Source organism: Callospermophilus lateralis, chromosome 3 (assembly GCF_048772815.1).
Source record: "Callospermophilus lateralis isolate mCalLat2 chromosome 3, mCalLat2.hap1, whole genome shotgun sequence".
Lineage (NCBI taxonomy): Eukaryota > Metazoa > Chordata > Mammalia > Rodentia > Sciuridae > Callospermophilus > Callospermophilus lateralis.
In genome coordinates, this window is record NC_135307.1 from 27,613,607 (window position 1) to 27,630,452 (window position 16,846).

Consider the following 16,846-nt stretch of genomic DNA (forward strand, 5'->3'; position numbering starts at 1 on the left):
ATATTCGTCAGCAATGGCCCTCCATTTGGGAGACCTTTGGGGGCTCACATTTATTTAAAAGTTTACTATTTCAAGACAATAAACAAGGGCTGGGGCTGGGGCTCCGTGGCAGAGCTCCTGCCTAGCGTGTGCCCCGCCCTGGATTCCATCCCCAGCACTGCAAAAAATGAAAATTTAAAAATAAACACAACCAGATGCAATGAACATTTATTGATCTTAGAGGGTTATTTTAGGACCTTGGTTCTCAAAGAGGGTTCCACAGGCCAGCAGTCAGCCTGGGCAACTTAATGAGAACTGTCTCAAAATAATAAAAATAAAAAAGTGCCGAGGATGTTGCACAGTGCTTAAGTGTCCCTGGTTGAGGGGGGGGGGAGGGGGGAGGGGACCTCCAGATTGGGAACTACTAAAGTTTTCACAAACATTAAATATTTTAAGTTCTTCAGTCAATCTTCCTATAGCTCATATCTTCAGCTTCAAAAAAACCCAGAGGAAACAACTTTTTTTTTTTTTTTTCCCTGGTGGTGCTGGGGATTGAACCCAGGGCCTTGTGCATGTGAGGCAAGCACTCTACCAACTGAGCTATATTCCCAGTCCAAGAAAATAGCTCTTAAAACCAGTATTTATTTATTTATTTATACTGGTAATGGAACTCAGGGCCTCACACATGCTAGGTAAGTGCTCTACCACTGAGCTACAGCCCCAGACCTTTTAATTTAATTCAATTTATTTATTTATTTTGGGTACTGGGGATTGAACTTAGGGGCACTTAACCACTGAGCCTCATCCACAACCTTATTTTGTATTTTTATTTAGAGACAGGATCTCACTGAGTTGCTTAGTGCTTTGCTTTTGCTGAGGCTGGCTTTGAACTCACGATCTTCTTGCCTCAGCCTCCAGAGCTGCTGGGATTATAGGTGTGCACCACCATGCCTGGCTTAATTTTATTTTGAGATAGGGTTTCAAACTAAGTTGCTGAGGCTGACCTCAAACTTGGGATTCTTCTGCCTCAGCCTCCCAAGCAGTCGGAATTACTAATTTTAAATAGGAGAACATTTTAGGGGGAAAACCACTAGCCACTGGCCATGCAGGCTTCATTTCTCATCTTATTGCACACAAGTTGATCACCATTTCTTTTTTATTAATCTTTTTTTTCCCACTTCTTTTCTTTTCTTTTTTGGTGGTGCTAAGGAGCACAGGCCAAGCACAGGCTTTGCAACCCCAGCCCTATATTTCAATTTTTTATTGAAGTACAACACATCACAGGTAGGTTCACACTTCCTGGTGTCCTGTTGACTCAGACTGTGCACCCTGCACCCAGGTTAAGAAGTCAAACACTGCCAGCCCCCATCTGTCTCCCTCACACCCCATCATGACTCCTGCCTCATTCATTTCTTTTTAATTTCAGGAGTATTTTAAAGTAGAAAAATTATTTTAAAACAAGGAATATTATTTGAAAGCAGTCAAATTACTCTCCTGGTCACTTCACTTATACCAAACTTATTTGGGTGTCACTCATTCCCTCCTGCACATATAACCTCTGTGGCTTTGTGTTTTATCTTATTGTCATACTAAAATTCCATGTTGTGAGACACTCCTCCTCAGCATCATGTAACCCCCATTCTACCAGCACCTCCAAGGACTCGGCCACACCTCCACCTTTGGGCTACGGCCCCTGCTTGTGATTACTTTTTCTTCTCTGGAATTATTTTATTTCCTTAGAAACAGCTCTCAGAAATGCCCTGGATATTTTAATAGTACTTTTAAAAAAAATACCTGCACTTTATTATTATTATTATTAATTGAACTTTAAAAAAAAGGAAAAAGTCAAATCCCATTTGGGATAGTACTTTTGTGCATTTCTTAGCTTTTCCCAGCCCCCAATAATTCCGGAGATAGACTCCTCTCTCCCATCATCGTGGGTATCCAGAAGAATACTTTTGGTAGCATTGGGTATGAGTGGCAGGTACCAATAGATGTCCATCAGGTGGCCTGCAGCTAGGCAGGGACCCTAGGCAGGAACCCCAAACGGGAGCCCAGACAGCCTTCTCCAGGGGTTGCATGTGTAGGGCAGGTGGGGTCCGCGGAGAGCTTCCCTGGGCATACCCCCAGGAAATATTGGCCATCAACGCCTCACAAAGCCCTTTCCTTAAGCCAGATGGAAATCGTGACAGGAGCAGGAGCAGCAAGGGGCCACGAAACTGCACAGAGGAAGACCAGGTCCAGACCTACAGAGGTGCAGCTGCCCAGAGCCATCCCAGTGGCCCAGCCGGGGCTGGATGGGTGTGATTACTAATTCATGTGCTTCTTGGCCCCCAGTCCCCAAGGGACTTTCCTCTTCCCTTTGAAATGTGGGAGATGCCCAGAGGGTAAGACGAGGCTAGAGTGAGCCCAGAGAAGACAGCAGAGAGCAGGAGGTCTAAGGGGTGAGAACCAATCACTCGGGCAACGTGAGCCCAGGGCCAAACAGGCCAGCTGCAACTAGATGAAATCAGGCTGCGGAGTTATGTTTTTACATGTCACCCTGGTGACAGCACAACATACTGCTCAAGAACACGGGTTTCATCCAGGTGCTGTGGCGCACGCCCATAATCCCAGCAGCTCGGGAGGCTGAGGCAGGAGGATTGCAAGTTCAAAGCCAGTCTCAGCAACTTAGTGAGGTCGTAAGCAACTCAGAGAGACCCTGTCTCTAAATAAAATTATTTTTAAAAAGCTGGGGATGTGGCTCAGTGGTTAAGTACCTCTGGGTTCAATCCCCAGTACAAAACAAAACAAAACAAACAAACAAACAAACAAACCCACAGGTTTCCAAAGCTGGATTCTGAGGACAGGTGTATAATTTAAGCAAGTCCTTTAGCCTTTCTGCAGCTCTTTCTTTGTCAGTTGTGGGAGGCGTGGTTCTGCCTCCAAGGATGACTGTGAGTGTTAATATCCACTTACTAAAGCCCTGGGGACACACTGAGGGGCCAAGGCTTTACTTGAAGCCATAGAAGACACAGAAAAGGTAAGAAGGCTCTGCTCATGCCCATGCCACATTGTCCCCAGCCCCTTTCTGACCCCTCCCCCCATGATCCCCCATCTGTTAGCAGGGAAGGTGGTAAGAGGCCCCAGCAGGTCAAGTGGGTGACGGCTGGTCTTGAACTTCTACCCTGAGCCCCTCAGGGTTCCAGTGGGCATTGCAGGAACAAGAGAGACCCACCTCTGCGCAGCTGGTGCCCAGTGAGCCCCTGCGCTTCCCTCTAGCTGCTCCCTCTAGCTGCTCCCAGAAGGCAGAGGAGCGGGCATCTGAACCTCTGAACCCCAGTCACCCGAGCCCAGAGTGGGGGACAGGAGATTGCTGACCACCACAGATCATTCTCGGGTGGGAACAGGAAGTCAGAGGCTCAGCAGGAATGCGCCCGCAGGAAAGATGGGGCACTCACCTGGAATGACCTCGTGCTGGGTGCTGGGCGCTCTGATGCAGCCTCGCAGGAATCCATCATTCCCATTTCACAGAGGAGGCAACTGAGGAGGAACCACCTGCCCATCCTTGAGCATTTAATAGTACCCAGCATTATGCTGGCCACTGGGGGTGGGGGGGACAAAGGGAGCCCAGAAGCCCTGGTCCTTCTCCTGGAGAAGGACCTACTACAGCAGGGAAAACCAGGCTGGCCTGGAAGTCCCTGCAGTGACACAGTTGAGCTCCAGTGCTCAGTGGCAGGGACTCTGCAGAGTACGGGGAAGGGGGAGGGAAGCACGTCCTGCGGGCTCAGGGAGCAAGGTGAGCTCTCACTGAGCCTTGAACATGGCTTGGGAACAACATGGGGGTGGGGGGTGGGGGGAGTGGAGCCAACGCTGTAGTCATTAAAGGGACAAAGGCGCGTCAATGTGCATTGGGGCCTCTACTCCTCTACTCTACTCCTGTTCCCACAGACATTGCTCTGGGCCCCAGCTGCCCTGACAGCGGCTCCCCTACTGTATCCATCTTTGTCCCCAACTCCTCTGACTCCTCCTGTGGTCTCCACTGCCTCTGGCTGCCTGGTCCCTGCTTCAAACTGCAAAGGCCACCTGGAAAGGAGACCCAGGAAGGAAGCGATACCCCAAGGATGACATCTTTCAAGGCAAGACCCCAGAAAATACACGAAATGTTGGTTTCAAATCTTCTCCTCCTTGGTCTGTGCAGCCCAAGCCCAGGACTCCCTAGACAAACAGGCTACTCTTTGCCCCTGGGGCCGCCTGCAGGTTCTGTGGGTCACACTTGTCTCTCACAGTCTGTTTGGTTTGCTCTGTGCAGCTGGATCCCGCAGCAGCCCTGTGACCTCAGCATTTCCATCTCTAAAATGCTCCTTTCAAACACAACCGTGAGCTCAGCTGGATCCCTGGGGAAAGGCTGCTGCTCTCTGAGGCTGGCTCCATCCCAGGAGCACCTGCTGTGTGCCTAGCACAGTGCTGGGTGGTGGGGAGCACAAATGCAAATAGCCACAGCCTAGTAGCAGAGGCATAGTGACACAGATGACAAGCCCATGGGGTGGGGACCTGGGGGCACAGAGGGGCAGGGAGGAGCTCCCAGTGGAGCTTGCCAAGCAAGCAGCGCAGATGGAGAGGTCAGGGTATATATCGGCAAGGGCAGGCAAGTAGAGGCGACTACCAGAATTCAGTGGGGGAGGCCGTGAGAGGTGAGGCGGTGACATCAGCTTGAGGCTATACTCTCGGGATTCAAATCTCTGCTCTGTGATCTTGGACAAGTTCTTACCCTCTCTGTGCCTCAGTGTCGTCCTAAGTGCGAATGCAGCTGTAGGTCCTTCTGTTGTTTGGATAAGGTGAACTGTACACCCAGAGCACTTAAAACAGCACCCCGCACAGGCTGTTTGATAAATGCTGGCCATGACAAATGATGGGGCTGGACGGCTAAACAGGCCCACACAACCGCACGGGGGCGGGGAGTCCCCCAGACCTAGGGATGGAAATGGTCACACAGGTGACTCTAAATACAGGCAAATTGGCAGATGTCATATTCTTCTAGCTGCCTTGCTGTTTGCTTCCTCACACCAGAGAAGAAGTGGTAGATCAGGGACTGCAAAAGGGACGCCCATCATCAGTGCTCCCTACGTTGAGGCTGGAAACCGGAGGACAAGCCCGGCAACCGCCTGGGATTCCGCCCACTGTCTCCCCAGCGCCCGGCTGCACTCGGCGCCCTCCCGGACAGGCGCACGCGTGCGCGAGGGAGGCACAGAGCGAGGCAGCTCTGCTCACCGACGCCACCGAGGAGGAAGGGCAAGACCCAGGGCGCCTCGGAATGCCGGCCAAGCGAAGGAGCTGCGGGAGGCGCCCACTGGGTGACCTCGCGCGACCGATGCCGAGCCGTGCGCCACCAGAGGGCGCGCTGGATCTCGGAGTTTGCGGAGCGCTCCGCCGCGGGACAGCGGGTGGGCACCAGCGGTGGGCGGTGTGCGCGCTGCGGGAAGGAAACCCCGCGGGGTGCGGTAGAGTTCGAGGTCAGGGCTTTCCAGTGATCTAGCACGGAGCGACCGGGCGGAGGGTTTAGAAGAGTGACACTAGTACCACCAAGTCACCCATGTGCCAGTCATTAGACACTGGCCACTACCCGTAAAGCAGATGCTACCACTGTGCTCATTATAGGGTCAGAGAAACTGGCCTCCGAGTGCCAGAAGCCCCACCACTAGCCAGGGCCCGAGCTGGGATTTGAACCCGCCTTCCCACTCTGTGTGGCAGGGTCTGTGCCCTTAACTGGTGCCCTGTAATAATCCCTAGTTACCCTGCTCCTCCTACTTCCCAGGGATGGTCTGTCACTTTCTCCCTAGCAGACCACTGGTTAGGGCCGAAAAGTTAAGTGGCCACCCAGGGTGCTGACATCACGCCAGCTGCCTAAAAACTCAGACTGCACAAAGGCCTCTGGGCATATTCTGATTTAATGAACATTTATTGAGCACTTACAGTGTGCCAGCTACTGAGTTTCTGGGTTTCCATAGGTTCTCAGGCAGATACTCCCAGTGATGGGGACAAAAAGTATTTATAGCCCCACTTTACAGAGGAGGAAAGAGCCAGGGAAGGGAGGGATACTCCCTGGTTACACAGTTAAGTTCCCACTTGGTTTCTGGAAGTTCCACCCCCATGTTAATTTACTCCATTGATTCAACAAATACTTATTGAGCACTTACTCTGTGCCAGGCCCTGTTTAGGTGCTGGAGACTCAATAATAAACAGAACAGATGAAAATCCTTGCTTTCTTGGAGCTGATGTTCTTCCATCAGCTATCCCCTTGCCCTTAACCTTGCTTCTTGAGAGTTAATGGGAAGACACCATGTGTGCTTGTGGTAATGTCTGACCTTCCCCCAGCAGGTAGAGGATCAATGGTTGTTATAGGTTTAATTGTGTTCCCCGCAAAAATATGTGCAAGCCCTAACTTCCAGGGCTCCAACGATGGCCACTGAGCACCAGATGTGAGACCAAGAGATAGAAGTATCCCCTCTCCAGGTTTCAGAGGGAGCATAGTCCTGCCGCACCTTGACCTTGGATGACTAGCCTCTAGAATTGTGAAGGAGTCAGCTTCTGTTGCTCTAAGCCATCGAATGTGTGGTAGAGACTCTGTTTCAGCTGCCCTGGGAACTGATTTTAACAGGTTAACAGGTTAACATGCTCCTGTTCATGAGGATCAGGGATCAGGTTCACACAGTGGTCAAAATCAGGGTCAAAAAGGTAGCCATGCACGGGTGCCCAGCTCACTGGCCACAAAGGCACCAAACCCAAGCCAGGGGCCTCAGCATCACTGTCCTCTATATGAACTCACCCATGGTCCCCAGTCAGGATGACAAAGGTGATTGCAGTTGGCAGAGGCTGGGCAGACAGCAGGCAGGTGTGCCCAGGGCCCCTGCACCTCACCTGCCAGCCCCACTCTGCCAGCCTCATTCAGCACTGCCAAAGCTGCATGTCACTGATGTACTGCCCATTGATTCCTGGAGAGGGACAGGGCAAAGGGAGAGGGAACGTCACACTAGTCCATCCAGCTGTGTCCAGGTGGGCCATCAGCCCTGTGAGGAGTCATGCCTAGACTGGTCTCTCACTCAACAGTCACCCCACAAAGCCTCAATATGACTGTCATTGTACCTGGCTCACCTGAGGGCTGCAGGTTCAGGGAGACAGACTATCAACCCATTTGGCTTAGGATACTCAGTTGGAAAGGAACGAAATGCCACATTGGAAAACTGGAGAGCAACCCAATGCCTCATTGTGAAGACACAGATACGTGGGACTTAGTGGCTTCTAGCATCCTGGGAGGTTGGGGCTTCTGTGACAGTCACTCTGAATCTCCTGGACAATCTCCCAGGAGGTCATTTCTCTAACCCCTCAGCCCATCACAATCCCTCTGGGTGTGCGGACTCATGTGCTCATGTCCTGTTTCTCTAGGAAGTCAGCAGACTTTGCCAGGGCAGGGATGCTCTAATTCGCCTGTGTCAAGCACAGTGCCTTCCACTGTCCAAGGGAGCTAGGCAAGAAGCCTGTCCTGCCCACAGCACCTGCTGCCGGGAGGAAGGACATGCTGTCGGGGAAGGTTCGGGTTCCTTCTGGAGCAGAGACTTGGGGCAGATGCCCATCTAGGACAGGAGACAGCTCTCTGTGGGATTTCCTCTGAGGTGGATATTTTAGAAGCTGGAGCAAATCGGTGGGTGTATTGAGGGTGAGGAGGGAGAAAAGACATCTCCAACATCATCTCTAAGAGAACACCTGTCTCCCACAGGAACAGAAGCCTGAGAAATGGCACAAGAAGTGAGATAGAGAATCATACTGTTCACATCGCATCAAACACACCGTCTTTCATTAGACACTTCCTGGTTGCATGGACCTTACTACCCAGCTGTGTGCAGGACTTCCCTAGCTGGGAAGCCTCCTACCTTTTCCTGAGTCTGTCCACTTCTCTCCTTTCTTCCTTCCTTCTTTTTCTCCTCGATTCATTCTTTTTTTTTTTCCCCCTAATTCTGTATAGGAATTGGACCCAGGGACATGCTTCTAGGCAAGCACTCTATCACAGAGCTGTACCCTCGACCTCCCCCCACACTTTTAAAATGTTTTATTTTGAGATAGGGTCTCACCAAGTTGCCCAATCTGGCCTTGAACTTATAATCCCCCTGCCTCAGCCTGGCAGGTATAAGGACCTCAGCACACTACACCTGGCTGTTGATTCATTATTAAATTATTAAACTTTTAATGAGCACCTACTTGGAGCCAGCAGTGAGAACAGATAAAGCATCCCACCTCCGTGGAGTTTCCATCCTAGTGGCTGCAATCTCTCTCTTTTACTTAACAGCTCCTCTTTTTTTCATTCTTTCCTCACCACCCATCAGGCTACTAATAGCTCAGCTAAACCTTAATCAGAGGATCTAAACCTATTCATTCATTTCATTCATTCTAGGACTTTTGATTAAGTGCCTACTATGTGTTGGGTACCATTCTAGGACATCTTGGGTACCTACCACGCAGAAAGGTCAGTGCATTCTAAGGAAATTACCCCTCCCCCTCCCAGAGTGGTCCAGCCCTCTGGGCACAGAAGAGTCCCAGGAAACTCTGATTATTCATGAATATCATGTAGAATGCGAAGGAAGCAGAAAGAGCCAATGTTATGTCCCTGTACTGAGCTCATTGGGAGAGCCGCTGCGGCCTTGGCCCCCCTGGTTCTTTCCCCCACAGATTCGCAGCACCCCTTTGTGACCCCTGCTGGCCACCGAGGGAGCCCGTTCCTCATGGGCGTCGCCGCCCACCTTCGCAGCCCTGCGCTCTGGACTCCGCAGCCCTCTGCTTTAATTAACTCAGCCGGATGCGCTGACTCACTCGTTGGCTCCGTGACCCGCCTGGTCACAGAGGACACCTCCTCAGACACAATTACATTTGAGGATGAAGCATTTCCTCTGGGTACAGAACAAGCCCGAGAAAGCCTTTCAGGGGAGGTGTGAAGTGGCGGATGACTCATGGGACAGGCCTGGGGTTAGTGGCTTCCCACTCAGCCCAGGATCTCACTGGCGCCCTGTGTGCCCTCGAGCAGGGAGAACCAGGTCCAGCATCCTAGGCAGAAGGAGCCTACCCGCCTGTCACCGCTCCATGCTCAGACCTCTGCAGCCCCGGGTAGCACCCCAAAGGCCACAACCCTCCCCTATATTTATTTAACATAGTCTCTGTGTCTGCTAAGACACAGAAAAAAAAAATGAAATATGCTCTTCCATTCTGGGTCTGGGGAGAGGAATCAAAGATTCCGAGCTCCACGACACCCTTGTGGTCCTCATTTCTGTTTTATAGATCAGGAAGCTGAGACTGAGGAGGTGAAAGGTCCCGCTTTCTCAAAACCACAGGGGTTTTAAGTTAGCCGAGGCTGAGCCTAGTGTAGCTGACCAGGAGGGAGAGCAGCCCAGAAAATCTGAAGTCTGGTCTTTTTTCCTGACTTAACAATTTCAAGACATAAGAAAGGAACTTAAAGGAAGCTAAGTCTTACGGCTGTGATGGACACAGACCTTGAGAAGGACAGAGCCCAGCCCTGAGCCTAGAGGAAAGTTGTCCATGTTTCCTTGAGTTCTAGCAAAGGTGCTGGGTTCCAGCATCGCCCTTGAATCACAGCAGCGGGATTTGCATCTTCATGATGATTTTCCCTGGTTTGTGCCTCCTTGAAGTGGCTGTTATTACTGGGCACTCAGCGACAGATTCAATGGAAAATGTGGCAGGTATTTAGATAAAAACCTCACACACAGTCTGAAGAGATGCCAGCCAGTCATCCACCTGTCACCCAGCCACGCATCCATCCATCCATCCAAATAGTTCCTGGCCAGCTCAGAAGTAGGGAGAGGAGTGGGTTGGAGAGCCATGGACCATACCTGCAGGAAGCCCACAGTCTAGTGGCATCCAATAATGATGAGCATACTCTATTCCCCAAGCCCCTCAAGTCTAACAAGTCCTGAGTTATGAGGAGGAAAAAAAGCCATTTCTGCAGTCCCTCCAAGGGCAAGAGAGGGCCAGAAAGATGGCAGTGGCTGGATCAGTGTGATGAGGAGGTTCCTGAACTCTTTGCGCCTAATCCCTGACCTCAAGGTGAGCTGAATGGAAATGTCTTAGACTTTACAGTCAGGCAGGGCTGGGTTTGAGTTCTGGCTCCATCACTTACTCGCTGTGCAACTTTGCACAAATTACTCAACCCCTCAGAGATCCAGGTCCTTTTTATGCAGAATGGAGTGACACCCACTTGGAAGAGTTGTTGGGCAGACGAAGTGAGCCAGCTGAGCGTGACAGTCAGCTTCTGGCGCTATAACAAGTACCAGAGAGAAATCCCCTTCTAAGGTGAAAGGGTTTATTTTGACTCAGTTTTGGAGTTTTCAGTCCATGATCAACTGGCCTCTTCGCTTTGGGCCTGCAGTGAAGCAGCGTGTCATGGCAGGGGCATGAAGCAGAGCAAAACTGCTCATTTCAAGAGTGAGTCCGTCCCACGATCCCCTCCATGTCATCCCCAGTGACCTGAAGACCTTCCACTCTGCCACACCTCTTCCGGTTTGCAGCACTTCCCAATAGCTCCAAGCTGAGGACCATCCCTTTAACACATGGGCAGTGGCTTCAGCACCCATTACAATGACTGTTAGTGATCAGGCCCTACTAACTATGCTAAATGCCTCACATGAATATTCATGTACTTTTCTCTCTGTGCATCTCTCTTACATGTTCATGAACAATTACTATGAACCCATTACACAGATATGAAAAACAAGACCCAGGGAATGTGTAGCTAGCCCAGGTGGCATGGTAGTAAGAGGCCTAGCTAAGATCGAATGGCATCTCTGCCTCCAAAGCCCATGCACACTGTTAATCTATTCCCACTACCCAAGGCAGAGCATCTACCACCAGCAGTTTGGTCTGAGGTCAGGACACTTCCTGAGGTCCCCAGAAGGTAGCCCTAAGCTAGATGAGGAAAGATAAAGTCTGACTGGAGTAATCTCCCCGAGGGTTAGGCAGCTGCCTGGGTGCCCAGCCCCCTTGCTTGTTCCCCAGAAGCCAGGGCAGGAGGGACAGCACCCGGGAGCCCCTCTGCCTGCTGCACCCGGCAGAGGCGTCTGGGAGCCAGCTTGGCCCCGCTGTGCGGGTAGTGTTCACCCGCGCACGTGAGCGCGTGTTGGATGATGCTATTCACAGCCACTGGCCCACAGTAAATAAGACAGTGGGGCTTGATTCATGAGCTCTGACAGGAAATCTATACCTTGTGGTGTCTATAATCCGCACGCTGCAACGTGGCAAAATGAAAGAACAACAGTCCAATTATGGGATCCTGGTTGATCCTGGGCATACTCCTTAGACCTTGAAGGGCTTCCGTGCAGCCTGGCTGGGGGCCGTCTAGGGAGTCGCCAGGGCAGGTGTCTGTGGCCTGGCCGCCAGGAGAATAGACCCAAGGCAGGGCCCAGTGGGGGTGCTGTGCAGAGCCCAGGTACCTAAGAGGAGCTGGCAGCTGGTATCTGGGAAGAGGGGCATGGCGGTGGGCATCCCCTGTCGGCTCCACCAGGCAGAGCTCCAGGCTTTCTGCAGACAGTAGCTCTGTGCTGACCCTGATCCTCTCTGCCTCCTTTTTTTTTTAAGAAAGAGAGAGAGAATTTTTTTAATATTTATTTTTTAGTTCTTGGCGGACACAACATCTTTGCTTGTATGTGGTGCTGAGGATCGAACCCGGGCCACACGCATGCCAGGCGAGTGTGATACCACTTGAGCCACATTCCCAGCCCCCGCCTCCTGCTTTCAATCCAGGAAGCCAAGGGTCTTGCCTTGGGAGAGACAGGGAAGGGCACCCCTGAGCAGCGGTCACTTCTGGGTCTGTCCTTTAGGTGTTTAGAGGAGGCTGAGCTCTGGGTGACTTGGCTGGTTAGCGCTGTCACTATCCCCTGCTTAGGACACAGAGCAGCTCCCCCGGGGGTGGTACAGGAACTGGGGCAGCAGATTACCCCCACCTTGAGCTAGTTCATCTCTTTCAGTCCTGACACAGCCATGACCAGGACGGGGTTGAAGAGTGTATTCCCCAAATTCATGTCCGCCCTGTGAACGTGACCTTATTTAGAAACAGATCTTTGCAGATGTGCAAGCTAAGATGAGGCCATGCTGGATTCGAGAGGGCCCTGATGTCCTTCTAAGATAAGGGAATTTGGAGCCAAGAGACACAGACACGGGGAGAAGCCCTGTGAAGGCAGAGGCAGAGATGGGAGCCATGCAGACTCCAGCCACGGAACACGAGGCGCTCCCCAACCCCCAGAAGCCAGGAGAGACAGGGAAGAGACGCTTCCTAGAGATGCACCCTGATTTTGGACTTCTAGCCTCCAGAATTGCAAGAGAATAAGTTCCCTGGGTTTCAAGCCTCTTGGTTGGTGGTAATTTGTCACAGCACCCAGCACACTGCAGGTACCTAATAAGACAATTGTGAGCAGAGAGCCTGGCGGGTCTGGATTCAAGTCTTAGCTCTATTAATTGGGTCTCCTTGATTCTATTCGAGCCATTCTGCAATGTTTCCTCTGCCCTGCAGCCAAACAAGTGAAGGAAAGCATAATTTGAATAACAATGGTGAACATTCTGAGCACATAATATGTGCTAGAAACTGTTGTGTCCTTCATGAGAATTAAATTAATTTCATCCTTAGCATAGAACTCTGAGGCAGGTGCTATTACTAATGTCATTTTGGAGATAAGGAAACTGAGCCCAGAGAAGTTATGAAACAAGTTCAAAGACACACAGCTAATTCATGCAGGCCTCATTTGAATCCAGGCAGTCTAATTTCAGAATTCATGCTCTCTGTCACTGCATTGGCCATCACCCCAATATTTAAAGCCATTAATGATTTCACACTGCACTTAAAGGAAAATGAAAGCTCTTTACTGTGACCTACGAAGTTTTGCCTGATCTGCCCCTCACCCAACCTATCTCTTCAAACTCTTTGGCTGTAAATCCTTTAGTACTCTCAGTAAGAAATAGGGTCTAATTCCTGTTCCCTTGAATTGGGGCTGGCTGTCATCACTCAATCAATTGAATCAGGTGGAGGTGATGATCTCCAAGGCCAGGTGAAAAGAAGCTGTGCAGCCTGGGACACTTGCTCTTGGAACCCAACCACCATGCTGTGAGGAAGCTCAAGCAGGCATGTGGAGAGGCCCATGTGGAGAGGAACTGAGTGCTGGCCAGTAGCCAGAACCACTTTGAGCATCACCCCAGCTCTAGGTGACTCACCTCAGCTTCCACAAGAAGCAGCAGCCACTCCCTCCTCAAGCCTGGCCCATATTTCAGGTTTGTAAGCAAAAGAAATAATTGCTATCATTTTAAGGCACTACATTTTGGGGAGTTGATTACACTTGCCGGATTCAAACCCAGGGGGTGTAACTCCAGAGACCACGCTTTCAGCCATGCACCAAGCCCTTGCCCCCTCTTTCAGATCACCCCATGACTTCACACTGTGCTTAGCATAACCTACGAAGCCTTACCTACCATGCCCTGTGGGCCCTGCCTGCTCCCTGGCTCTTGCTCCTTCTGGGGCAGCCCTTCTGTTCCTCCAGTGCTGCAAAGACTCCACTCACTGATCCTTCCATCTGGACTGCCATTGGCATGGGTGAGACCCCTCCCCTTTAGCCTGTGCTCCAAAATTGAGAAGCCTCCCCTGAACATCCTGTCTCAAAGATTCCCGTCTTCTGCACAACCCTCTCTCACTCTCCCTGTTATTTCCTGCACTGCAGCTTAGTGGGCTTTATATGGTCACATTTTGGGCTTCCTTGGTCACTGTCCACCAGAACAGAAGTGCCTGAGAGTAGGAGCTTGGCTGTCAAGTTGACTGCTGTGACCCAGGATCTGGCATGATGCCTGATATACAGTAGGCACTCAACAAGTATTTTCTCAATGAATGATCAGCTGGTTTTTTTATTTGTCGAGTTTCTATTAGGAACTGTAACAGGAAACATGCCATGGACACCCAGCAACTCTGCCACACGAACAGCACCATTCCCATTATATAGATAAGAAAAATCAAGGCTCAAGTGGACAAAGTCCAAGTCCCAGCTCTTTGGCTCCATAGCCCAGGTCTTAACCCCTCGGCCTTCCCTGTGCCTCTCCCACTTGCCAGGCCCCTCATCTGGGCTGGTGGGGATGATCCCTGGATTCACATGACTTCAGACGTCCGTATGTGCTAAGTGTCTGGAGAGGTCCCCTCCCCTGTGGTCAGCAGCATCTCCCTGGCCGGGGGATCTGCAGGCTCTTCTTGCAGGCTTGCTCGGGGCTCTCACCAAGCTCCCCACTGACCACTAGCCTTAGCCCCTGCCATTCCTTCTTCACTACACAATGTCTCCTCCTCTAGAATTTGTGTCCAGATTAAACAGAGGGGACAAAGTGGCTCACACCAGAAAGACCAACTGAGCACAATAACCCAGGTGCTGCCCCTTCCTGTGAAAGCCCATTATGCCACCCCCAGAGCCCCTCTCTACTCCAGTGGGGCCTGTGTGTGGCTCCATCAGCCCCCACACCCTGCTCTCTCTTAAGGAGGGACGGCTCCTTTCCTTCTCGGCACACCCCCAGCACCACGGCCACCACTGTGTCCCAGTGGCCTGGTGTTCTGAAGCTCGACTCAGAGGTCCCCATCAGCCCAAGTCCAGTGTACTGCAGGCTAGCATCCTCACCGGGCAGCCTCCAGGGCCCGTGAACTCTGACCTCCCAGAGCCTGGCCTCCAGCCCTGGCCTCTCTCCAGCATGGGAGTTCCACATCCACTTGGAGAAAGATGAGTCTGAGTGTGTCCAAGCTCCTCGTGGAAGTCCTGTCAGGGACATTCTGGGACCCTCCCGAGCCTGTGCCGTCCAGTTTAAAGAATACCCATGTGACCACCTGAACTAGGACCAGAGTCTGGCTCTCGAGACAGGTGTGGGATAGTAACCTCTCTGAAAGGAGGTGAGGCCCGTGCCTGGCAAGGCTGCTTCCACAGGCCCAGTGGTTCCCGGAGCGCTCGGCCTGCCCTGCTGGGGCCTGCCTGAGACCCTGCAGGCCACGAGCACTTGGGGCCTTCAAGCCAAGTCTCAAGAGAATGTTGGCCACCAAGGCCTGGGATCAAGGGCTCTGAGGGTTGCAGGAACCAAACAGGTAGCCTCAGGGATGGGGACTCACAGGCAGTAGATGGCAGGAGCTATTTGTTGGAGGACAAGCCAAAAGGGAGAGGATTTTGAGGTATCTCTGAAAGTGGTTGAATGTGGTAGCTGGGGCGAGGAGGGGACAGCAGGACACAAGCCACCCAGGCTGAGAGCCAGGTGTCTAGGTCCAGCAGTAAGTGCTCCGCAAGGACAGTGTAGGTCTCTTCTGGGGAATACCAGGTCTCCAGGCTGCAAGGGGAGAACCCAAAGGCAAGAGACCCAGTCCCCGGAGGGGGAGAGGAGCAAGGGAGAATCCCAGACAGCTGGGAGCACGTGGATTGGATTAGGGGGCCAGGGCAGCGTGTCTGGGCAGCACCCGAGAGCAGAGCTGGGCCAACCTGGGTGTTTTGTGTCCTCTATGCAACCAGGAAGTAGAGGAAGACTACACCTGTTCAGCTCCCCAGGATCCAAGAAAATCAGCAACTGGACTCGCAGAGAGAGCAGGCAGCCCAACTCGAGTCACTGCAGAAAGTGTGTAATTCCCTTACCTCTCTGGACACGGAGCCTGCTGTCACCCCCAGGTCCGCCATCCCTGATGGCATGTCAATACTGCTGAGCAGAAAACTCACGACTCACCCAGGAAAGATGGGAGACTTTGTCCGTAGGCTTTGATCATCTGAATGTTCCTCTGCCACAAATGCACAAACTGTCCCCTGATGGGCAAGGAGCAGGAGGTGGGGAGGACACATTCCTATGCCTAGGTCATCTCCACTCACAGCCAAGGGAGTCCTACCATGGGTGGGACTATCCCATCTGACAGTGAAGGCAGCTGAGCCCAGAGAGGGTAGGACATTTGTCTAAAGTCACATAAGCTGCCCAATGTGGAGCCAAGCCGGAGGTTTAAGTCTCGGTTTTCCTGGCTCTTTCTACTAAACCAGCAAAAACTGAGCAACAATGAAGTTCAGATGTAAAGAAAAGAAAGATGTATGTGTTGGGAGCATGGGCTGTGGTCAGGGACATGGGATCCCTACATCTGTCCAGCTAATGACCCGGCCATTCACCATGGCTCAACCTGCAATCACTGTGAGGGGTGTTATCTGAGGCCACATCCCCTGCCCCTAGGCATCAGAGTTAGAGCAATCCTGTCCAGGCTGTCTTGGAAGGACACTCTCCTTGGGCAAATGGCCACTCTCCAGCCCTGCTGTCCTTTCCCTGCCTCCTGGGCCCCCCATCCTGCCCCCAACTGTTATCTGTCAGTACACAGTAATTAGAGATGTGGCATGCTTGATAAAGATTGCCGCCTGCCCCGAGATGGAACTGCCCTCTCGGACGTGTCTAATTAAAGTCCTGATTGATAAGATGAAGAAATCCCACCCGGATGGATGTGGGCTGGCCTCTCCCTCCTCTGTGCCTGGGCCTCTTCATTACGGGTGACGAGGGAGAGAGATATAAAGGACCCCAGGAAATGCTTCTACAAACCAATCAATATGTCCTTTTGTGCGATGTGACGGGGCACGCAGCACAGCCTTTTGAACCATTCCCAGGGCCACGGGGCGGTGCACAGCTGGGGTGGCCCTTGCCAAGGGCTGGCGGGGGTGGGGCTGCTCTTCTGCTCAGCCCAGGTCTGCTCAGAGAGGCTGGGCCAAGTCTGGCCTGTTCTCCCACCCAGCCTACTTCCTGTGAGCAGGGAATTCCAGGGCTCCTAGCAGAGCACACACGTGTCCACACAGCTTCGTCCTGAGGGACCCTATGC

General features: G+C 52.0%; 1 protein-coding gene and 1 non-coding gene across 2 annotated transcripts in view; both read right to left on the reverse strand.

The window, feature by feature from the left end:
- Esrrb (estrogen related receptor beta) overlaps positions 1–16,846 on the reverse strand; it is a 158,699-nt gene that overhangs the window by 116,927 nt on the left and 24,926 nt on the right. The gene's annotated exons all lie outside the window — the stretch shown is intronic.
- Positions 517–589, reverse strand: Trnav-cac (transfer RNA valine (anticodon CAC)). The gene has a single exon. It is a non-coding gene; the product is annotated as a tRNA-Val (tRNA).